Source organism: Pleurodeles waltl, chromosome 4_1 (genome assembly GCF_031143425.1).
Source record: "Pleurodeles waltl isolate 20211129_DDA chromosome 4_1, aPleWal1.hap1.20221129, whole genome shotgun sequence".
NCBI classification, from domain to species: Eukaryota; Metazoa; Chordata; class Amphibia; order Caudata; family Salamandridae; genus Pleurodeles; species Pleurodeles waltl.
The window spans coordinates 49,731,105-49,756,375 of NC_090442.1; the positions used below are offsets into that span (position 1 = coordinate 49,731,105).

Genomic DNA, 25,271 nt, shown 5'->3' on the forward strand with positions numbered 1-25,271 from the left:
CCCAGAAATATAGTACTTAGGAGAATCAGATCCAGAAAGTACAGATATTGTAGAAACAAATATGCTGTATACCTACTATCCAAGAAGAAGTCCACACCTCGAAAATATGTGTCTTTACGAAATTCTGTAACACTATAGGTACAGAAATAATGTGTCGGAAAACAGTGATCAAGGCAAATATGGTATAGCTGGTTGTGATAGTTGTTTAGTTTAGCATGCAAAAGGTAACTTAATCAACCATAGAAAATGTACTTGTCAAACTACTGAGAAAAAGAATGTTTTTACTTGGCACTTCTCCAGCTATTTAAACTTTGCTGATCTGAATTAGTGTTACTTGGAGAATTTGATTGGAATGAAGCCTCAATGCTTTAAAAGACAATATTCGGTGTGCAACATTTCCTAACTACTTGATAATGTTAAGTGAAGAAATTGAACAAGTAGAAACAATTTCTACTGAGATAACAAAGGATAGCTCTCAAAGCACCTTTGAGTCCAGAACCCCTTGGTCAGCCAATAATCGAGAATGAAGCTGCCTTAGTGATGAATGAAGTGGAGACAGCAATGCAACAAGCAAGTGAAGGAATAGGAAATGTTAACTTGGAACAGTAAGTAGAGCAGCTCAATAATGACTAGAAAGAAATGTACATGGAAGTCAAAGAGAAAATAGAGCATAGATTCCTTCATGAAAACCATAAATGTAAATGTTCAAGTGTTAAACCAATTCTTTTGTTTATCAGTGGACAAGCTGAAACTGGAAAAAACTTTTGAATACAAATGTTGATCACCTATCGACAGAAGACTACAGATTCTATTTTATCGTGTGTAGTAGCAGCACCTACAGGATTAGCTGCACACAACATCAAAGGAATTACCTTACATCTTTTACTTATGCTCCCTGTTAAATACAACAATAAACTGGACTACCAACAAAAGTTATCTGGAGACGATTGTTACGAAGTTTCCAAAGTTTTTAAGAAATTGAAACTCTTTATCATTGATATAGTGAGCATGGTCTCAAACTTAATGCTTGCCTTTGTACATTATAGAATGCAACAGATATTGAAGACAGAGTATGATGTCCTTTTTGGAGGGAAACATGCAGGTGTTTTTGCTGATTTATTGCAACTTACCCCTGTGAAAGGACGGCCTGTCTTTAAGACACTCTTACATGAAGAACTTGCTTAGTGTGTGTCAGGCTACCCCTCAAATCTGGTCTAAAACCAAACAAACAAACCCAATGATAAAAATATATTAACACACCCGAGATTCCTTGTTCTTTGTATCCATTGCACTGATGCACCACCCATCTAGTAATACCGCATCTGTGTGGCATCCTGGACTGGATATGCTGTTTTTAGGTGAAGCGCGCAAGCGCTCTGATGTGTTGTAATCTATGTGTGGACTTTTAAAGACGCCCACCGCCTGCCCATCACTATTGCCCGTTCATGGGCTTGCCTTTAAAAAATCCTTTATCATTGGTAAATGCTTTACGTTTGTCCCTCCTTTGGGCAGTTTTGTTACCGCCTTGGCCATCGACCTTGTTACATGGTTAATTGCACGTTTGCCAATCTGTCTGACTGTGGGCAAACCTCTTTTTCCTTTTGTGTTTCTCCTTCGCGCTCATGCTTATGTCGGCCGTGGCTCTTTGAATCGGCTCGCTTATGTCAACTGTTTTACTTTTCATTTTCAATTTATGTGGCAAGAAAAGTCCAGTTAGGAATTTGCAACTAACAAGTCCAACTCGAGCAAACGCGAGACCCATTGCATTAGAAATGCTTGTTCTGTGTATCTTAAGAAAATCCATGTCTGCAGCTAGTGTTGCCATCTCAGCTGGTTTTAGGAGGAACCCCATCTGTGACATCTAAATACCCAGATAACGGCCCCCAGATGTCGCTCCTCCTCTGCTGATGTAATTGACTGAGCACGGTGTCTGAAAGGGAGGAGGGTTTCCTTTTCCGGGTCACTGGCGGTGTCCGAGTGGACGGTGACGCCACTTCCGGCTTCTCCTGTGTGCTCAAGCAGAGGCGGAAGTGTCTGAGCAGTTGTCACCAGACTCCAACTCCGCCCCCCAGGAGGAGAGAGCCCGGAGATGGCTGCACGGGTTTCCGCTCAGGTAGGAGATTGCTGTGTGTGATATTTTCATAATTTCAGTGTAAATATGAATGACATTTGAACGACTTCGAGTGACATTTTATCGCACGTGAAATACAGCGACGAAGACAAGGGAAACGTATCACCTAAAGTCATAATAGTGGATTGTACTTTATGTGAGAGGAGCGGTCACAGGTTTGTATTTTCTTCCACGTTTCGTGATATCAAACATCTAAATAACACCGGGCTGACTGCTCCCACCGTGTTGCTGTCCGTTTGAAACGAACCGGGCCGAGCCAGGCGGGGCTGCCTCCGGAGGACGGGGCTGAGCTTCCTGCAGGCTGTGGCCCCTGCCGGGAGCGGGACTGGCCTCGGGGCCGAGGGATGCTGTGTACTGTGCAGCTGCCCCTCTGCAGCGTAAGGCGCTCACAGAGACCCTCCGCCTGCTGCCGCATCAGTGTGCATGTTAGTCTTCTTACAAAACCCGATTGGTAGCGAATCCAGTGAAGGGGCCACCATTTACCTTAACCTGTAGTCACATCTTACAGGAAGCAGCCTTCTGCACTGTGGTTTTCTTCCAGTCGTGAGGCAAAAATGCTGTCCTCCTGAAAGAAAGTGGAGACGTGATTATAGCGAAGAGGGTAGCGATAACGACAGACATGTCATTAGCGAATATAAAAAAAATATCATAGCAGAAAAGACCAAATTCTTAACAAATGGAATCGAATCTGCCCTGAACTCCTCAAAGGAACTTTTTAAGGTACAACACTTTCTCTCTTAAATCCAGCCCCTCCTTTCTAATCATCCCTTAAATGAAGGGTTCTGGTATAAACTGGCCGAGTTTTAAACAAAATAAATTGGAAATAATATTCAGGGAATTTGGCTCCACTGGCTTTGCATCTGATCCAAGCCCAACGCCCTTGCCTCCAGACCCTGGAAAATTGGAGTTTCGTCTTCCCCCCCCCCGCCTCATTACTGAGTACTGACCAGACGGTCAAGCTGATTGGCCAAGAGAAATCCGGAGCTCCCTCCGATCCGTGTCCAGCTAAGACAATGCAATCTTCGGTCGATTGTCTTGTGTCAGTTTTGACGACCCTATTGAATGTCATCATCGCTACAGATGTATTTCCGGCCGCTCAGGGGGAAAACGTCTCGATTCTCCCCTTGTTAATTTAAAAAATAAAAAAAAATAGTTGTACCCCGAGGAGAAAAACTTTGATCCAATTTCACGGCTTATCTGCCCTGCCAAACTACTTTAAAAACTTTTCAATAATACTTTACCCAGATATTTAGATGAGAATAACCTGTTGGAAGAGGTTCAATATGGCTTTAAATCAGGTTGTAGCACCGACACAGCCCTCACTGCTGTCTCAGAAGAGATCAGAGATAATAGCGACAGCGCAGCATTGATCCTCTGGGATTTCTGCCGCTTTCGATATGGTTAGTCATGCCGTCTTGTTAAAAAGATAGTCTGATATCAGCATCACTGGGTCGGCTTACGATCTCATCTTCTCCTTAAGAGACAGCAGGGGGTTCCAGTCGAAATCATTTTTCTCTGTGGGGTTACACAAGGATCGCCACTGGATCCCACACTCTTTAACATTTACGTGGCACAACTGGCCAAGCTGACCATCCCCATGGCTTTGCCACTGGGACCTATGCTAATGACCTGCACATTTTTGTACCTACCCCAAGTAATGTTGAGGATGTTGCATACAGATTCGGTAGCTGAATGCAGGATACCGCCAATTGGATGACTTCCAATTGTTTGAAATTAAATTCTGAAAAAAAAGAGGTCATTGTTTTTAGGGTCAGTCCTTAGGCCCACCTCAAAACCCTGCTCCCAAAGTAAAAAATCTTGGGCTAATTTTTGATACCGATCTATCTTTTACAGAGCAATTTAGCAGACTGACATCATCTTGCTTCTTATTGCTCAGATCTCTTCCTAAGGTACTTAAGTTCATCCCGTTTTACCTTCAGAAATCGGTAGCCATTGCTCTTGTCATATCACAAATGAACTATTGTAATGCTCTTTATATGGACATTGGACAATCCGCACTCAGTAAACTCCAGATGCTGCACAACGCAGCAGCCCACCTTCTGAACACTCTCCCCAAATTTGTGTCTGTATCAAAAGTTTTGACTTAACTTCACTGGGTTCCAGTGGAAAAAGGTGGCCTTTAAAGCACTTTTAGTCCACAAGACATTGTTTAGCATCCGACCTAACCCTCTTGCTAACCAACTCAGGTGTTACAATCCTACCAGAAATCTGAGATCTGCAACATACTTTCTTTTTTGTGTCCCCAGGAGAAAAAAGCCTCCTGTGGTGGTCGCAGTTCTGTTTGCACCACCAGTCAGTTGTGGAACAAACTGCCTTTTCACCTGAGAAGCACAGACTCCTAGTGCCAAGACACCCTCACGTACTCGAGCACTTTAGAAATATAACTTAAAAGCCTATCAGATCCATTTTTCTAAGTCCACCAGAAACACTGATTCTTTTTTTACATTTATTTCTTATTACATTGGACTTCCGCCATTTATTGGTCCTCACTGATTACTCCACTCCAACTAGATTCCTGGCTCACCAGCATCCGATCAATAGCCTCATTCTCCCCTTTGGTGGTCTGCATAAACATTTTTCAGACCAGTTACGCACTTAATCCTAAAGTTGCATTTAGCGAACCCTGGTAACGCTCTTCTTGTTGCTTTTGGTGAAAAACTTTCTACTAAGGGTTCATAATCTGTGTAGAGTTCACAATCTATGCCACTTAGATAAGTGTGGAAATGCTGTGCCACCCACTAACGCTAATGCTTCTTTTTGCACTACACTTTTAACTTGCCTCTGCTCCTTTCAGTGTTCTGGACACAAAGACAACTGTTCTTTCTACCCTGAATCAGTACCATTCCTATCTTGTATGTACTCACATCTATCATCACATCGCTCTTATCTCTGGAAGCACACATTTTTCATGCTATAGCATTTAAATGTTGTCCTCTTGAAGTCATCAGAAGTTTTACTGGGCTTTTTCTGCCCTCTCAAAAGCACCCCCTTGTTCAGTGGCTGTGTCCTATGAGAAGAAAATGGCTACTATTTTTAATAATGTTTGCCGTGACCCAGACTCAGTTGTTCTAACTCTTGGAGGCAAGGACTTTCAGAATTGCATCTAACAGTGTAAAGTCAGGTTTCACACCATCAGAACATACACTGTGCCTGAGGTAGTCAACCCCTTCAACAGCAAACACAGCACATAATCAATCATGCTTCCCTTCCTAACCCCAGTACCATCCTCGGGGTGTTGTCATGTTCTGTTTTTTTCCTTACCATAAATCAATATGTTGTCTTGAAAACTCACCCTAAGATCATTCCAGATTCTAACGTTAACCAGTGAGCATCTTTAAAAATGAATATTCCCCTTCTGGTGTAATAAACAAGATTAGTTGTCTTGTCATTGCAAGCATATTTTTATATGTGAGAATGGGTGCCAGTACACCAAATGTAGTTCGGGTGCCTGAGGTTTATGCACATATAAGTTTTGCTATTCTATTTTGCACTGTTAGCACTGGATGTTACCAATCTAAAGTATTGATGCGTTCAGTGAAACCTGCATCACATAATCCTTTCAACTCCTCTCTCAAAATGTGTCCCTTAAATCGGTGGCCCTTTATCTGTCTTCATTTTATTTTCCTTATTGGCTAAAAGAATGTCTTGAGCCAAGTGTAGTTTACCGTAAAAGCTTCTTACATCAAGTGGACGGTGAGCAGTGTTGTGTTTTCTCAAATGCTATGAGCAGCTACTTTTCAGGTGGTGAACCAGCAGACAGAGGGGCACATGCTGATTGCTATCTTCCAGAACATGCTGCTCTCAGATTAGGTAAGGAGAGATTCCAGCTTTGAGGCAGGTGAGGTATCATGCTTGAGGCTGCTCGTGTGTAAGGTCCTTCTTGTGGAGGCACAGCAAGTGTGCAGATGAAGGTCTTTCGATGATGCAGAACAGAAGTAGGGCACAGTCTGAGAGTTTCAACGCAGTGCTATAGTGCTTGCAAGCATAGGTCCAAGGAATTACAAAGTCTGCAGTTTGTTAAAACTGCTGTTTGCTCCTTGCTCTGTGGCTGGATCTTGATTTGTGACTTGCTGAGGTGGTTTTACTCATCACTGTTATAAAGAAGTCCCTAGAGCTAGCAATAGTTAGAAGAGGGAAATACTTTGTTTCAGTCAGGGAACAACATTCGGGAAAATCCTTAAAGCAAGACCATGGCAGGCTAGCTGCTCTGCTTAGAATGTCTACAGATGGATCCTAGCTCCCTTCTACTTCCTTTCTGAGCAACATTCCACATAACCTTCCAATAACTACTCTTTAAATGAGAAATGCAACATGAAGGATGTATAAACCTTAAACAAACACATCCTTGTAGCAAGGGTGACTGATTCTGAATGCAACTGTAGCCTATATCGGACAGTGTGACAACATCTGTAGGTGTAGAGTGATAACAGAATTAGCCCAACCTTTTAAAAATTATTATCCGTCTAGCCTGAAGTCATGGAAATTTCTCCTTTGTTTGTGTGCTCCGAACTTAAAACTGGTAACCTATCCATAGTAACTAAGACCAGGGCATTAGTTCTTCAGTGCAGCATTGTCTGCTTGTTTTTTGTCCTGATCACATGGACAGTGTCAATTGCTGAAGAGCAATGAAGAAGGAAGGTGTCTACTTTATCTCTATGGCCACACCATCCTTCAGAGCCCAGTGTAAAGAAAGAAGTAAGCCTCAGGCTGGTGCGTATGTGAATATTGTTTGTTGCCTATCAGTCAGGATTTATAAAGTGCAGCTAATCACCTGATAGGGTATCCAGGCGCTTGCAGATCCTGGGGGCTCATTCAGACAGCCAAATCTTGAGGGCCATTCAAATATCCAGAGGTGAGGTGATGGTCCGGAGGTGATGGGGAGGCTCTTTCAGGTTTTTGCTGCGATGTGAGAGAAGGAGCATCCTCCACTTCTGCTTCGGTAGATGTGGGAAGTATGGGCAGGTGAAAGGGAAGCAGAACATAGTCTTCTCAATGGCTGGTGGAAGTTCAGGTGGTGGCTTATGTACGTGGGTCCTCAGGTGTGTAGATTAGCAGCTTGAATTGGCATCTCCTATGTACGGGAAGCCAGTTTAGTTACCTAAGGGTGTTATGTGGGTTCGTCAGGGAAGGCAGAGGATGAGTCTGGCTGCGGCGTTCTGTATGGTTTGAAGTCTCTGTAGGAGATGTGCAGCGATTCCTACACAGAGGGCTTTGCTGCAGTCCAGTCGGCTGGTGATGAGGGCCTCTGTCATGGTGCATCTCATGTGTAGAGGTAGCCACTTTCAGATCTTATGTAGCAGGTGCAAAGTAAGGAAGCAGGCAGGGAAGACGGCACTGATCTGTGATTTCATGGTGAGCATGTTGTCATTGATTATTCAGAGGTTTCTGGCATGGTCGGAGGGAGTGGGTGTGGGTCCTAGGTCGGATGGCCACCAGGAGTCATCCATGTGTTGCTGCTATTGCCAAAGATCAGTTCTTCCGTCTTGTCTGTGTTCAACTGCGCGCAGTTGTTCTTCATCCAGTCAGTGACACTTTTCATGCATCTGTGGAAGCTGGTTCTGGTGGTGGAGGGGTCGTTGGTGAGCGAGAGGATGAATTGGGTGTCATTTGCATAGGAAATTATGTTGAGGCTGTGGGATCTGACGATGTTGGCCAGTGGCGTCATATATGCAGTGAGGGTGGGGCTGAGGGATGAACCCTGGGGGAGACACAGGTGATCTCCTTGGGTTCAGAGTCGTAAGATGGGAGGTGGATCCTCTGGGTTCTTCCGGTGAGGAAGGAGGGGATCTATCTGAGCGCGTCCCCTTGGATTCTGATGTGGTGGAGTCTTTCGATCAGCATGTGGTGGGATATGGTGTCAAAGGTTGCTGATTAGTCGAAGAGGATCAAAGCTGCTGTTTCTCCTTGGCCGAGGAGGGTTCAGATGACGTTGGTGGCTGCGATCAGGGCAATTTTACTGCTGTGATTGCTGCAAAAGCCGGATTTGGAGGTGTCAAGTAGCTGGTTCTGCTCCAGGTATGTCATGATTTACTTGTTGATGATGTTTTTCAGTCCCTTCGCTGGGAATGGGGGCAGGGAGATTGGCCAGTAGTTCTGGGTTTGCTGGGGTCGGTGGAAGGTTTCTGAGTAGTAGTCTGACTTAGGCGTGTTACCAGGAGTCAGGAAATGTTGTTGTAGTGATAGGTGTTGAGCAGGGTGGTGAGTTGGGTGGTGAGTTCCTGGCCAATCCTTTGGTTTCCAAGGTTGAAGATGAGGTGCGGGCATAGGTCTGTGGGAGCTCCCAAGTGGATAGATTTCGTGGTGGAGGTGATGTCCTTGGGGGAGAGGAAGTTCCAGGTTGTGTCAGTTATGGTGGTGGCGTATCTGTTGAGGAAGTCTGTAGGTGGGGGTTCAAAGTTTCTGTATATGATTGCATTCTTGTCTTGGAAGAAGTGGGTGAGGTTGTTGCACAACTCTTGTGAGGGTGTGATATTCTTTTTGCTGGCAGCCAGGGTGGAGAATTCCTTAATGATGTTAAAAAGTTCTGCGTTGGTGTTGGTTTTGATGTGTGTGGCTAGGGCTGTCTTCTTTGTTGCTTTCCGCAGGTGGTGGTAGAGGTTGAGGGATGTCTTGAAGGCTGCTCTGCCGGATGCATCTATAGCAGTGGTTCCTAACCTGTGATCCGGGACCCCTGGGGGTATGCAAAGCCTCCTCGCGGGTCCACAACTGCGTAGAAAATGAAATAATATCAAAGATTAATTAAGTGTTTATAAATAAAGTGACTCAATCAATCATGTATTTGAAAAGCGCAACTTGTCACCCACAACGGTATCCGGGCTCTGTGATTGGCATTTTCAAGGTTTCCGTACCTCAAAATCTCACTCTTCTCCTCTTCTTATGGTGTCTTTTGCGTATACAGGTACTTCCTCTTTGTGTCTATGGCCTGCTCTCCCCTTCTTTCTCTTTCTCATACACGCTTTCTGCTCCTGTCTCTGGTTCATTCATCACTTCCTGCACAAACTACCTTTCCCCATTTTATTCTATCTATTCTGTGCAGCTCTCACCCTCATCTAGTCACCATGCCACATAATTATACTACACACATACACTCCACACCACACAATTCCACAACTGATAATTCCAATACAGCCCACATAATTCCACTCCACTCCACACCACATACATCCACTCCACTCCAAACCAAAATACATAGGTAAAAGACATTGTCATTTACAACACCAATAGCTCTAACTCTAGCAAATGCAAGACTGATTGCACTGTGTATTGTTTTGCATTTCAAATCATTGACCGTGTTTAGGGCCAGGTCCCCGGCTTCCAGCAGTGACTGTCGGGGCTCCCCAGAATCCAGCAATTATTCTGTGGGTGTCCCTGGGTTCCAGTAATGATAACGTGGGGGTCCACATAAGTCAAAAGGTTGGTAACCATGGGCCTATAGCTTCCAGCCCTTATAAACGTGTAGTGTTATTGACTTTGAGGAATACAGCTGCTGAAAATCAGGTGCGTTTTATTTGTCTACACCTCACCAGGTTAATGTGGGGTTATTAAATAATATGTAGGGATTGCTCCATTCTAGCTTGTTGCATTTTGTATTAGTTAACATCGACCAGTGGACACTGCCTTTGACTCTCCTCATTCTCTATCCACCATTAGTTTAAGTTAAGTAAGGATACCAGATTAGGTACTCACAGTTCAAGTCCTGAGCATTTCTGTGAAAAATCTGTGATTTCAGACAGGTTAGTACAGTTTGGTAGGGAGGGAAGTTGGGGGCATACTGGATCCTGGTAAATGCAGTTCACAGTTAGCTCTTACTTGAAAATTATGTGTAGTTTTTCACCAAAGTTGGTGCAGACATTGGTGTATACCTCTAGACACGTGCTTCTGGGTTTAGCCCTCCATCAGTAGAGTAGAGAACAAAGAAATTTTATCTGGGTTTGCTGGAAATGATGCCAAAATCCTCTTGGGTCAAGTACCACTCGCAGGCACACAGGTGCATCTCCAAAGCTCATCAGCTCACTGGCTGAAGGGAGCCTTTTAAACAGGAAGGGGGGTTGGGAGCACACTGCCTCACATCCCAGCACAGTTCGCCCCTTTGCATCCTGGCAAATGCAGTTCGCAGTTAGTTCTTACTTGAAAATTATCTGTAGTTTTTCACCAACGTTGGTGCACACATTGCTGCATATCTCTAGACACATGTTTCTAGGTTTAGCCCTTCATCAGTAGAGAGTAGAGAACAAAGAAAATTCATCTGGGGTTGCTGGAAATGGCAGCAAGATAATTAACTTGTTAGTTTGGAAGCAAAAACTGTGACCACATCACACCTTTTCTGTCAAAACTCCAGCTGTTCCTCACTGAAAGTAGAACATAGTTAAAGATAGCTTCTATCACCCAAAAAGCATAACCAAGACTGCACATACTTATTTAGCAGGAAAGTTGAACATGTTTGCTGGCAAACAACTCCTGCGTAGCAGAGAGTATTTCAGGGGAAGAGCTTCAGCCTTCAAAAAAGAGCTTTTAGCCGAGTTGAAGACTCAAGAGAATACCACAGACCTATTCAGTTGTTTCATGAGACACGGCAAGGTACTGGAGTTCACTTTAACCAGCTCTGTTACCACATCCGGAACTGTAACATTTAAAAAAGGAATCCGAACCGCTTCTGTTCCAAAAGCATTGTGAATATGAGCCGAATACTTTCCTATCTTCAAATTTCAGCTTCCAAGATCTCCAGTGCTTCTTCACTGTATGTTTTTAGGTCGACTGTGCAAGCACTTTCCAACCTGTCTATTTGTGGGCTTTAACCACGCTCATCGCTTTCGCTCGTTCGTGGGCTTGCCTTTAAAAAATCTCTTGATGCCATTGGTAAATGCTTTTTGTCCAGCCTTAGGGCGATTTTGTTACCTCCTTGCAGACTGACCCTGTTACATGGATATTTGCACGATTGCCGATATGTTTTACTGTGAACTAACTACTTTTTTCTTTTGTGTCTCTCCTTTGCGCTAATTTTCATGGTGGCCAGCGGGGGACTGTGCTGCATGCTTGGCTGCCATGGCCACCCTTAGCTTCCTGGCCTGCATCCCCCAGTTTTTATGGACATTGGCCCCTACCCCCAGTCTTTGGCCCCTGCCTTCGCTGACTCGTGCCTCGAGAACAGGGAGAGCAATGCTCTAGAGCAGCTGCACGAGGTTGAGCCCCGCGCCTGCGGAAGCAGCCCGGTTAGGTTCAGGTGCGGCTTGCGGGCTGTGTCAGCTCCCGCTCCCTGCCACGTGCTTTGAAACACTTTAGGAATACCTGGTATCTGCGCCTACCTGCCTCTGTTCAGCATTCCGCTCAGTACCAGCCTAAGTCAAGAAGGAACGAAACACAGAGTGCGAGACTTAATAGCGTCCAATCATCCTCTGCCAAAGCGTCCACTCCAGGTGGTGGTGCTTTCAGCCTAATTACCTCCAGGGCCACTATTAGCCACTATCTGCCTTAATAGTTGCTAACATGTAATTTCTAATCAGCACTGGCCCAAATTACCAGCCGTTTTTCTGCAAAATGACTGTGAAAAAAACTGAGATCTGGTTGTTTGCTTCAGGGAAGATCCAGTGCAAAAACAAAATCTAATCATTTTCGGAATAAGGACTCCTCAACCTTGCAGTTGAAAAGGAAAAATCCGATCTTTACTCTTTGGGAAAAGGAGAAACTCCAGCAGGAGAGTCCGATTTCTAATATGAGTCACAATGGGTGGGGTTAGTCAAAGCTATGCAAGGGGAAGGTACGGTGACATCTGTAGGGACCAGGGCACGCTTGAACTCAAAGTTTGTGGTGTCCGCCTCACACAAGGATGTTTCGGAGTCCTGTGAGGCCGTCTTCAGTCCGCTTGCATCTGGGCCCCCCCCCACGTCCTACCTCTTATTCTGCCCTTTATCATCAGCAGTTCTAGAGGCGATGACTCGCTCTCAGTCAACCCATCGAGAGGGGCCATCACAGCAAATAGCTTCAGAGGTTTGAGATGATGACTTCTGTTATGTTTTACGATATTGTGTAGTGTTATGTATAGCAGTGCACCTTTATGGAAGGTTGCCTGCAGTGAATTCTGGCGTGCTCAGCGGCATTCCAGAGGAGACAGTTGACAAATCTTTATCTTTCTCTGGAGGGCTGCTGAGGACGTTGGTGTGGATATTGGAATAAAGTTTGCAATTTAAGAACATTCCGATCTGCTGGTCTTCTTCTCACTACTGGATACAACAACTTCACACTACCAAACCTGGATGTAGAGTTATGTAAGAGATATGGTAATCGAATTGAGGGGGAGGTGGTCCTTGCAGTCGGTAGGGATTTCCCCTCCCCCTTCAGGTCTGCAACTTTTCAATTTCATCCTTCGTTGATTTCTAACTTGTCAGTTACTCCAGACCTGGAAGTAAGCGAAATACAGTTTTGTCAACCCACCGATCAAGAAATAAAAATGTCAAATACCTTACAGTGTCTGGAGAGAGTTTTAACTTCAGTTTTACAGTTATTAGAAAAATTCATTGGAGGGTCTGACTGTATCTTCGAAACGGTGACGGCAATATTTTTTTTTATTTTTTTTATTGATTTTATCATATTAAACATACAAAAACACAAACAGTCCCCTACAGCATCACAACGAAAGAAGAGTAGCCATCATCCACAATATCAGCATACATTTCGTAAGGGAAAAATCAGATAGATACACATTGATCATTACGATCTGAAATTCACTTTTAAATTTTCCCATCCATTATCGGTGACAAAATCCGTACCAAAGTACCTCATGGCATCTCTCTGACAGTGATGTATTGACAATAACGTACAACATAAGAAGGGAACATCAGCAGATACAAAAAAAAAAAAAAAGGCAGCCAGACATCAGCAGCCAGCCACAGTTCCTGACGTAAATCCCAACGGGCAGAGGGGGGTAACACCGCAGTCTGGGCTTCTTCAGTTATATCGCTCGCTCGTTTCGGGCCGCTAAGAATTTATTCAACGGGGCCCAAATATCTTTGGGTCTAGACCCTTCAGGCATCAAGCTCCAGAAAACCATGAGCTGATCATGGCAAAAAGCTGCATCACTTAACCATTCAGAGCAGCGCGGCACTCTCGTCCCACCCCAGCACATGGCAACTCTACGCTTAGCCAGCAGCAAAAGCAGACCTACCAAACGCCTATGCGTTGCCCGGATATCCTCCACGCACCCAAGCAGCGCAGTTCTAGGAGAGGCAGGTATCTCTAGTTCAATCATTTCGGAGATTGCATCAAAAACTGCCACCCAGAAAGCATAGACATCTGCACACTCCCATGCCAAATGCAAAAATCCCGCCGCCGGCGCCCGACAACGAACACAGCACGCATCTTCACGTAACCCCAAAGAGTGCAGCCACGCTGGGGTATAGTATAGTCTGTGCAAAAATTTAAAATGTAACAGTCTGAACCTGTAATTTGGTGTCAACGCTCTCATATGCGCACAGCAGTCACGCCACAAGACCTCCGAGATGGGCTCTCCCAGGTCCGCTTCCCATGCGAGCCTAGACAATTCCCGGAGATCATTCCTCTGCTCTTGCATACAGTTATATAATTTGGTGACCAGCCTATTAGGCGACTGCGCACAGCAGAGAACCTCCAGTGCACGGAACACCACAGGAGCCTCAGCCGAACCATGCAGGCGGTTCCGCAAAAAAGAACGGACTCGGATAACATACATACGCTGTAGCGCCGTGCCCTCGCTACCAGCCAGCACCTCAGAAACATCAAGCAAGCGGCCATCTACCATCCAATCTCTCAACTCAGTCAGGCCAGCCTCTCGGAGAAACCCATGTACCCCACCATCGCGATACAACTGTCCATCGGCTATCGCCATGACTGGTAAAGAAGGAGCATAAGGGACAGTGACCCCAGATCGCTGCATCAACACACCCCACGCCCACATGGTGCATGCCACTGCATCAATCCCCTGCACCCGGGACGGAGCGCGTCTGCCAAATGACCGCGCCAGGTCATCTGGCCACACAGAGTCACTCTCAGGCGCCAAGTGAGGCAGATAACGGATAGGATTCAGCCAGTAATACGCAAAATGCACCTGAGCACAAAGATAGTATAGCTCCATGTCCGGCGCAGCGAGCCCGCCTAATTCGAACGGCAGCGTCAACCTCTCCCAAGAAATACGCGCACGTCGACCCGCCCATGCCAAACAAATCAGCGCTGAGCGCAGACGTTTTAAGTAGCCCCTCGAGAGCGGAAGAGGAAGATTCACAAACAAGTACAAAAACTTCGGAAGGACCACCATCTTTGCAATAGCGATACGCCCTATCAATGATAACGGGAGGGCTCGCCAGGTCTCAACCTTCCTCTCCAGCCACGCCAAAGCAGCACCATAGTTAGCCAGCCACAGCTCCTCCACATCACAACTCAGCTGTATACCCAAGTACCGCACCGGCCCCTCCGCCCACTCCAGGGGGTATCGGGAATCAAACCGCGACGCCTTAGGGGTCAAAGGCAGCACCACAGATTTAGACCAATTAATAGTGATACCTGAAAAGGTTCCAAAGCGTACGATCTCATCTAATAGCGTGTCCAGATTCTCTTCAGGATTCCGTACATATAATGCAATATCATCAGCATACAGAGATATCAAAATAGGGCGCTGCCGGAATTGCAATCCTCTATCGTTGTATTTCTGTCGAAGCCGAGCCGCCAAGGGCTCCATCGCCGCAGCGAAAAGAAGAGGGGACAACGGGCATCCCTGGCGTGTGCCTCGCGCAACCGGAAATGGAGCGGACACGCTTCCATTAAGGTGCAGTCTAGCAGTGGGCAATGTATACAACAGTTTGATCCAGCGTAGGGAGCGCGCGCTAAGTCCCACCCAACCCAACAGAGCGAACATATAGTCCGAGGTCAAGGAATCAAACGCCTTAGCCGCGTCCAGGAAAACAGCTGCTGCATTATCATCCTCCACCAGTGTACCCGCCACCGCGAAAAAGGTGCGCAAGTTATGACTTGTAGACCTTCCCGGGACAAAACCCGACTGATCAGGTAGCACTAATCTGGGGAGGAGAGGCTGCAATCATTTTTGCTAAGATTTTGTTGTCAATATTTATCATGGAGAGCGGACGATACGAATCGCATCGAGTCGGGTCCTTTCCAGGTTTAAGGATCGTCACTATCAAAGCCTCCCGAAGCGAGGCCGGCAGCAACCCAGTCTCCAAGGCTTCTGTATAGACCTCCAGTAGCCGAGGAGCTAAAATATCCACATATTCTTTATAAAACGCTGGGGACAGGCCGTCCACACCAGGAGACTTCTCTCCAGGAAGACCACGTATGGCCGCAGCCACCTCTTCTACCGAGAACGGTTTGTCTAAGTATTTCCTGTGCACCTCATCAAACCATACCAGCGTAATGTCCTCAAAGAGCACCTGTGCATCAGCCGCGCCAAAGCCCGCCGGAGCCGCATAAAGCCTCGTGTAAAATTCCGTAAACACCTGCATAACTCCACCCGATCCCGACACACTCCCGCCCTCATCATCTATGACCTCAGAGACATAGTCACTGGCCCAAGGTTTGTGAAGCAAAGCTGCTAGTGTACGTCCAGCCCTTTTGCCCTCCCCATACTGGCGGGCACGAGCCTCCCTCCCAATAAAGCAAATTTCCCTAAGGGAGGCCTCCTCATACAGCGATACCTCACGATGGATCTCCGCAAGAACATCACTGGACCAATGGGAAGCCAGCCGCCTCTCTAACTCAGCAAGCTGACCCTCAATTTCAGCGATCTCTCGCCTCAGAGCTTTAACTATACCATGCTGTTTCGAAAGACAGACTCCTCTGATAACAACTTTAAATGCCTCCTAGAGAGTGCCTGGGGACCTCACCGACCCCTGATTCTCAGCAAAATACAATCTAATCGCCTCGCGCAGTTCCTCTCGGAAGGCCACATCCCGAAGCGCCCCCCTAGGTAGCCGCCACATACCGGACCGACCCAATTCAGTCGGTATCTCCAATTCCAGACATCCCGGCGAATGATCTGACAACGTACGGGGGAGATGATCAACCGCTCTAGTCCAGACCAACATATCCCTGGTCCCCTGCCAGCGATCAATTCGAGACCAGCTGCCATGCACATAATTCAAACATGTACCCTCCCTCGCCTCTCTGTGCTGCTGCCGCCATAAATCCACCAGCGCACCATCTCGCATCACAGCCTCCAAAGATTTAGCCGCCGCAACATGCTGCATCCTGGCCAAGCTCTCCCTATCCATCTTGGGATCTAGTACGACATTAAAATCTCCCCCCCAGAGCACCGCACCCGGCCCCAGCGACTCCACCAGGCGCCACAACTCCAGGAAGAAACCTGGATCATCAACATTCGGCCTATACACAGCAACTAGGCGACACGCTTTGTCTAGTAACACACCACTCATTAGTACGTATCTACCATTTGGATCTACCAGGACCTCTTTCGTGCGCCACTGCAGACCCTTACGAAGTAGGATTGCAACTCCACAGGAGTAACCCGAGTACGTGGAGCAGTGCATCTCACCTATCCACCCAGTTTCTAGTCTGCATACTGTGGACCTCACCAATTGCGTCTCCTGGAGCATACAGACATCAATTGCATGTCGCTTAACATATGCAGCCACAAGTCGAGCTTTCCTCCTATCATTGAGCCCTCGTACGTTCCAAGTCAAATACCTAACCACAGACACTTCCTCACCCCTCAGTCCCATCAGCAGTCATCCAGTATTGCACGCAAAGACATACCACCACCTGCCAAAAATATAACAAAAGATCAAACAAAACATCCATAGAAAGGAAGAGAAACAATACCCCACAAACATGTAAGATCTCCCCCGCCCCCCACCCACTCAGGCCCCCCAAACGGACCCAACCAGAAGCCCACCCATCTAGGCCCCAAACCCCTCCTCGAAAACAAGAACAGTGTATGTTAGGACTCATCCCAGGGGCTGTAACCAGCCTAGTACCTCTCCGCCCCGCTAACACCGGGGAAGAGGGGCCCATGGGCCAACTACAGGTCACTAAACAGACGGGTCCAGGCAAGAAGCAACCCCAACGCACCCAAGGAGCTCCAACAATGATCACCGGGCCGATCGGAGCCTATTAGTCATTGTCACTCAGGGCGACGTCATCAGCGCCACGGCACCGGTGCCCCGCGGTCTCCCGCACCTTATGCAACTGCCGAGCAAATTTGGTCGCCTGTTTCAGATCCGTGAAGTAGAGCATCTTACCCTCATGACGTACCCTCAGCTTAGCATGGTATAGTAGGGCAAAACGTACCCCGCTTGATTCAACAGTCGTTTGACCGGCAGAAAAGCACGCCTCTGAGACTGCACACCAAGGGTATAATCTGGGAAAAAATGTATTTCCGAGTTCTTATATAGTAGCGGACGTCTCTCCCTTGCCAAACGGAGTACAGTGTCTCGATCACGGTAATTCAGTAGCTGCGCAATAATTGGACGTGGGGGAGTCCCCGGCGGGGGTCGGGCCCCAAGTACCTGTGAGCTCTCTCAACCACTAACATCCGAGAGAGCTCACCAGTAAACAGGTCAGATAACATCCGCTCTACAAAGTCTTCCATTCGACCCATATCGGTCGCCTCCGGCAGCCCCACGATGCGAATGTTATTACGGCGGGACCTTGCCTCCAAGTCCTCGTTCTTATTGCGTATGACTTCAAGGATTCGCTCCATTCGTGCAATCTGGTCCCTGTCACCCTGGCGTGCGTCCTCTATCTCAGAGGTGCGTGACTCCAGGACCTCAAACCTGGAATCGTGTTCGTCCACTCGGGCCCTGATGCGATCGAGCTGTTCAGTTACATGGTCCAGCTTGGCGTCAATACCAGCCAGGCTGGTCTTAAGGTCCAAGAACATGGACTTCACCGACACCTCAGAGCTATCCTCTCCATTCGACTCCTCACGGGGCTGAGGGCCGCAGCAGCGTTCTTTTTTTCCCCCCCCCTCAAAGGTAAGTTTGGCCTGGCGCTGATCAGCTTTGCCCATCGTTCCGCTCCGCACCAACACTTCTAACCGTGCCCAAGTAATCGGAACAGGCCAAGGGGGAGCCCAGAATCCAGTATCACTTCCACTCAGCGCAGATCTCACCGTAGGACCCCGCACCAGCAACAGAGGTCAACAAATAGCAGGGCCCCAGAGCACCAGCCAGTCTTCGCAGGCCCGCGCGGCCCAAATCGACAAGCAGGATAATCTCCTCTCTTTCACCCTCCTCGGGCCACCACGACCACAGCCGACACCGCCATCGACCGGGCACTGCCATGTGTCCTCAACAAGCAGCCCGGGGGCCCTCCTAGGTATTCCGGGCGGCTCCCCCCCGAAAGCCAGGGAGAGCAACGACGAACCTCCAAGGCTCCCAGAGAAGGCCTCACCACGCCAGCTCGTCTCCGTCCGGGCCTCCCCCTCGCCCGTCCAAACCGCCAGGCCCCAGATGAGCCGCAGGGCCCAGCAGTGCCTCCTCCGTAGTGGGGCCACAAAAACCAAGTGCGTCACGGGCCGCGGCCCGATTAAGCCGCCGAGCAGCCCCAAGACGCAGTACCGCACCTCCGGGAGCCGCCGCGGGCCTCCACGTCCGCCCGCCCGGCACACTGCGCACGCGGACAATGCCGTCAGCAGGCCCGCCCGCGCCTCACCGCGTCCGCTTCTGCCGCTCCTGCGCTCCCGAGACGCCAGCAACAGCCCAGGAGTTCTTCTGAAGGAGCGCGCCAGGCTCGCACCCGCCAGCACCGTCAAATAGGGCAATAAAACGGATAAACGGCCCCGGGCCAGGCAGAGCCTCACATAGTGACGGCCATCTTGCCCGGCGGTCAGGCCACGCCCCCCGGTGACGGCAATATTAAAAGAACTGACTATCAATAAGAAGGATATCTTCTCTGGCCCAAGCGAACCTGTTGGCTTGGAAGGATCATCGCTGATGGGTAGAAAGATCCATCATTAAGAAATTTGTTGTCAAAAAGACTTTGGCTCCCAGGCAGGAAAATATAAGAAATGCACCAAAAAAGCCCTCTGTACAATAGTCCAATCTACTTTATTCGATTTGTCTTCAATAATGCCTCTACTGAAAAGAATTTGAAAACCCTCAAGCAGCCGGGCAGGGTGTTGAGCAGGACCTGTTTGCGATTTTTTTTAATCTCACCCCAAACAGGTGGCCAGGCATTGGTGATTACCAAAGCAAGTAAAACCTGGGAAGAGGGAAATATCACATAAAGGAAAGAAAAAAATCTTGACATAGACTTTCGAAGGAAGTTAGGTTTTGGAGAAATCATAGATACTTTACTAAACATTGAGGGCTTAGAGCAAATTGCCTCTTTAGCACAGGCTGAAGCTGATCCTAAAAAAAATTCCTTAAAGTCATTGGTCGAAATAACCCCTGCAGTAAAGGAAGATGCTTATATGCTGCAAGCATCTTTTATGCCATTTTCCTTAAACCGTATGGCTGCTCCTTTTCTAGATTCTGGCTCTAGGAGAAGTCAATTGGTGCTAAAAGAGACAGAGGCGGCAGAGAGTTATGTGGACTCCTGTAGGTTCGACTTCATCTCTCTTTTTGATAGAGATTTAATTTTCTCCACTTAAATGTTTCTCTGAAATTATGAATTTGACTAATTGAACGTAATGACATCAAGCTGGTTTCCATATTGCCCATAGGGCCAGGTTTTATATCTAGAGTAACCTTTCTCTCTAAATTCACAGCAATTAAAATAATTCAGAATGTTTGCAATATAAGAGGATTGATGTTATTCCATTCCTGAGGGGAGGCAGACCTCTGTTACGGCACCCTTTGGGTTTAATGCAATGGGCAGCCCCTCTCGTAGAAAATGGTCCCATCAGATCATAAGGGGCTGAAAGTTCATCTAGGTAATCATGGTAGACGGGTATCCCTTAGAGATTCCTCTAGTTCCTCTCCCCCAGTAGTACGCGAAGATGAATTGCCTAGATGGGCTTGGTTACCGGATGCCCTGTCCAGTGCTTCCCAGAGTGAGCGCTTGCAAGGTTCTTATTACTAGCAATAAGTTAAGCCTTCTCTTGGAACATAGCCGGAGTAAAGAACAGCCGGGAGAAGCTGCAACTTTTGGCATCATCAAATGCAGATGTATTATGTCGCAAGGAGACATGGAGTGTAGGGGGTCTAGCCTTTGATGATTTCTTTACCCTGGAGTGTGAAGCAAATCCCTCAAGAAAGGGGCACGCAAAGGGAGGGATGGCGTGTTTGTTGTCTAACAAGCTTAATTGGAGGTATGAGTGCTATAAAGATCCTAGTAATCTGTTTTTGGCAGTAACTTTGTTTAATTCTTGAAATAAACAAGGGACTTTACCCCTATTGCTGATAAATGCATATACCCCCTCCTCAAGATCATTTATGATGAGCTTCTGTGTAAGGTTTTTTCTTATATTAGAAAAGTTTCTGGAAAAGATGAACCTCCACATATTACTCTGGTAGGCGATTTAAACTGTAAGGCATCAAATTCTACCCTAGATAAGGCATCTAATTCAACCCTAGCTCAATCTCGGAATGCTGAAAAAGAGGAAGCCTTGCGGATCCCTTCAGCTATCTCTCTTTTTAACTGTTTAATTTTTTTTCTTAAAATGTATATTAATGATGTCTGAGTTGAAGTTTGTTATGATCTTTAGGGACGTGTATTTGCTTTAAGTATATTTATTTTAGAAAATCAAATAAGTCTTATGATGCTTCTTATCCCAGATTAATGATATGACAATTATTTTCTTTTTTATTGTGTATGTGCAATAATGTTTATTCTTCGGGTATGTTTCAGATTTTTTATGTGGACCTCATTGAAGTTCCACAGCATAAATAAATAACATTGAATGGGTGCTTATGGGGTTCTATAGACATGTCTTTTGCTGTAGAGGCAAAACACAGATCGATTTATTGACAATATAGAAACCTCAAGGGAATCCATGTCCCTCAGTTTCCTGTTCGTGTTTGCCCATCCCCACTACCCTCCCACATTGTTTTGCAAATCAGTCCTCCTTGACTTAGCTTTGACGTTTCTATATTGGTTTTACATTAATGACATACTTATCATGTCATGAAAAGTTAGCACCTTGAAATGTTTATATCCGAGTTTCTTTGAAGAAGAGACTGCAGGCTGACCTCACCAACCAGTAAGAGCCCTAGAACCTAGTACATGGAAGTGCAGACAAGAATGAGTCTTCTCCTTCTCCTGACGCATGGCCTCAACCACGGGGCAGGGTCTAGCTTACTTCCTGACTGACAGTCTGGACAACACGGGAACAGATCTGTATTCAGACGGGGATTTACTGCATTTCTGAAATGTTTCCCCCAGTGACATCACAAGTAAAAGACACAAGCACTGAGAAAAAGCAGGGGGGAGAATTTACTGCAAATGGTAGTCAACAGATTGTATTTAAGTCTAGATCTAACACTCCCCTGGTTCTTTCCTCTGGCTCTGATTTAGCTCAGTCATGCTTAATGAAGCAGCGCAAGCAGTTCTCTGGTCTGGTCAGGTTTTCAGCAAGATGTATTTGATATCTTTGCAGGCCTATTTGCAGGCAGTGCATAATTTGTAAATAAATAAGTGTGGGAGCCTAAAGTTTAAATAGGAGTTTTTCACTAGCTTGGTTTCTTTTCATTCGCCGTCTTCTCTCTTTCCACTGTTTTACTATCTCACACCCTCCTCCTCCTTTCTCTGTTTACTGCCTTTCTTTTGCACTGGCTCAATTTCTAATGATGGAAAAAAACGTCCCCACAATGAGGACTGCTGCCACCATCAGCAACCAAGAGCACAAATTAAACATGACTGGCAGGATTTATGGCACACTACATGATATACAGAACATGAGGTCCTCCCCGATCAAACACTTTTTAGTTTACATAAACAGGCATGGTTTTATCACATTGTTTATCTGATAACAATTATCATGTGTTGAAAGATTTTGTGTTTTCTATTTAGGTTGCAGGTAAGGCTAAATCAAAATGATTAATGCCTGTGAGGTCCTAGCAGTATAGTCGAGAAATGAGCATGTTCCACTCATCGTACACCCCACAGCTCATGACATCGGCTGGAATACATTTATCAGGTTGTACCACACTGGCACTTTGAGGAGAACTGTCAGTTAATATAATGAGCTCTGCCAGTTCATAGACCATCAGATAAGAAACTGTGTGTCAAATAAGATAGTACAAAGCCAGGCAGTAAAGACTGATCCATTTCTCTTCAGCAAAGCTTCAATACTGAATATGATACTCTATGAATGTCAGTTCACCAAAAAAGCCGGTGGTGGGAGAGGTAACATTAGTCCCTCATTGACTCTAGGTGAAATGCCACTTGTAGGAAAGTACCCTCATTTTGGCATGGTTACCCCCCATTATTTGACAGCTGTCAGTATGTTTTGACTGTTTTCACTGGGATCCTGCTAACCAGGACCCGAGTGATTGTGCTTTCTCCCTCTAAATTTGGTTCCCTAGGACTTTGCACACCCCACAATTAGCATACTGGTGTTCCCATCTTAAGTCCTTAGTATATTGGTCTTGGGTACCAAGGGCATTGGAGCACCAGGGGTTCCCCATGGGCTGCAGCATTTATTGTGCGACCCATGGGAGCCCATGCAGAATGTGTTTGCAGGCCTGCCTGCATGCACCCTTTCACTACAGGTCACTGCACCAAGTCACCCCTATGGTAGACCCTCATAGTCCTGAGGGCAGGGTGCAGGTGCCTGTGTGTGAGGGCACCCTTGCCTGAGCATAGGTGCTTCTACAAACTCCAGCTCCATGCACTGGACTTCGTAAGTGCGGGAAAGCCATTTTACTGGTGTACTGTCTCCAGCTACATAATGTTAACTCCCAACCTAGGCATGTTTGGTATCAAACATGTTAGAATCAGACCCCAATACTGTTGCCATTATTGGTTGTGTGACTCCATGCACTCTGGGGGCTCCTTAGAGGACCCCCCAGTGTTGCCCCTACCAGTCTTTCAGGGTTTTGCGAGCAGCCCACGCTGCTGCCACCCTCCAGGTGGGTTTCTGCCCTCCTGCTTCTTGACAGCTCAAGCAGAGAAAGGCAGAACAAAGGATTTCCTGTGGGGGGGGGGGGGGCAACACCCTCTCCCTTTGGAAATAGGTGTGACATGGCTTGGGAGGTGTAGCCTCCCCAAGCCACCGGAATGCTTTGAAGGGTGCATTTGGTGCCCCCCCGCATAAACTGGTTTGCACCAGTCCAGGGGCCCCCGGTGCCTACTCTGGCACGAATCTGGACAAAGGAAAGGGGAGTGACTACTCCCCTGTCCATCACTAACCCAGTGGTGGTACCCAGAGCTCCTCCAGGTGGGCACTTGATTCTGCCGTCTTGAATCCAAGATGTGCAGGGGCCCCTGGGAGCATCTGAGTGGCCAGATCAGGCAGTTGACGTCACAACCCCTTCCTGATAGGTGGTCACCAAACCCCCTTTTTAGGGCTATTTAGGATCTCCCTCTTGGGTGGGTCCTCAGATTCAACGTGCAAGATTCCAGCAGGACTCCTCAGCATCACTTACTTCATCTTCTGGCCACTGGAACTGCAACTGCAACTGGACCCTCCAAGAACTGATAATCTGCAACTTCAGCGACAACTCCACTCCGCAACATTGTTTCTCCAGCTCGTTCCAGGAACTGCAACATTTCCCCAGCTGTACATCCTCCAATGGTGGCGAGTCTTCAGCCTGCACAAGAAGCAAGAAGGGATCTCCCTTGGACTGAAGGAGTCACACCCCTGCATTAGCAGACACCAACTACAGCGACGACCGGCTGCATGGATCTGCTCTCCTTCAGAACTGTGTGGATCGTGCATCACAGGTGGTGCTCTGGAGTGGTCTCCTTGGTCCTCTCTACCAGCTATCCAACTTGGGAGATGGTAAGCCCTTGCGTCTCCTTGTAGGGCAGTACCCCTGTGCACCATGACTCTTGCAGTTACCAAGGCTTGTTTGCTCCTCTTCCAAAGGATCTTCAGGCTCTGTGTAGACCCGGCCCCCAGCACTCCTTTCTGCAAAGAACAGTCTCCTGCCTGCTGCTCCAGCGACGTGGGACTCCTCTTCAGGTGTGCTGAGTGGATCTCACTGCGACTCCTGTACCTGCTGCTAGAGATTTGCCTGTGGGGGATGCCTCCTCTTCTTGTGACTCCCACCTGCTGAGGGTCACCTCGGACTTCCCTCCTTGGGTCGAGCCCCCTGGACCTTACTAGTCCTCCTCAGCCTTGCAAACCCTCTTCTCCATCTCTTGCATTTGCCAAGGCTTGTTAGTGGTCTGACCAACTGCATCTCAACCGACAGCGTGGGACATCCCTTGCATCGCTCCTAGGACTCCTCTTCATCTCTGGTGCTGCACTCCTGACCTTCTTCGTCCACTGTTGACCTGGTCCTGCATCCACAGAAGTGTGGGTAGGGGCTCCTGCCACAACCATACACTCCATCTCGAACTGGACTTTGTCCCCTTCCTTTGCAGGGCCTCTTCTGTCAGGATTCACCTTTGGGTTCTTCCAGTCTTGGTTGGGTCTTGCACAATCCTTTTCCAAAGTCTTCTTGTTGGGTTTGGGGAAAACCAGGTACTTACCTCTCCTGTTCGCTGGGAGGCACCCTGGTTCTTACCTTTTGGAGTTTCTAGTTCCTTCAGCCCCCTTCTTCTGATTCCACATCCTTAGGTGGGGGACTGACTTTCACATTCCACTTTTAGTATATGGTTTGGGCCTCATTATTTGCTATTGGTTTTACTAATGCCTATTGCTTTCTATGCTATTTACTGATAGCTAATGTGTATATAATAGTATGTTTACTTGCCTCCAGTTGGGGTATTGCCTATTCAGTATTCTAGTATTTTGTTATTAAAATAAAGTACCTTTATTTTTGTAACACTCTGTGGTTCTTTCATGTGTGTAAATGCTGTGTGAATATAGTGGTATTGCAGAAGCTTCGCATGTCTGCTAAATAACTCTTGGCAGCTCATCCACAGCTACCTCACCAACCAATATGGCAGTAAACAACAGATTATTTTTTTCCTCAACATTTTCTGCAAGTATTGTATGTATAAACCTGGCACATTAAGAACTCATATTCGTCTAATACGCTCTTCTATGGGGCATTCTTGGAAACAACAC

General features: G+C 47.0%; 1 protein-coding gene across 1 annotated transcript in view; it reads left to right on the plus strand.

The window, feature by feature from the left end:
• Nucleotides 1-2,004: 2,004 nt before the first annotated feature.
• LOC138286975 (zinc finger protein 91-like) overlaps nt 2,005-25,271 on the plus strand; it is a 249,486-nt gene continuing 226,219 nt past the window's right edge. The window contains exon 1 of the mRNA XM_069227342.1: nt 2,005-2,113. The gene's annotated coding sequence lies outside the window, so the exon portion shown is untranslated. The remainder of the gene's footprint in view (nt 2,114-25,271) is intronic.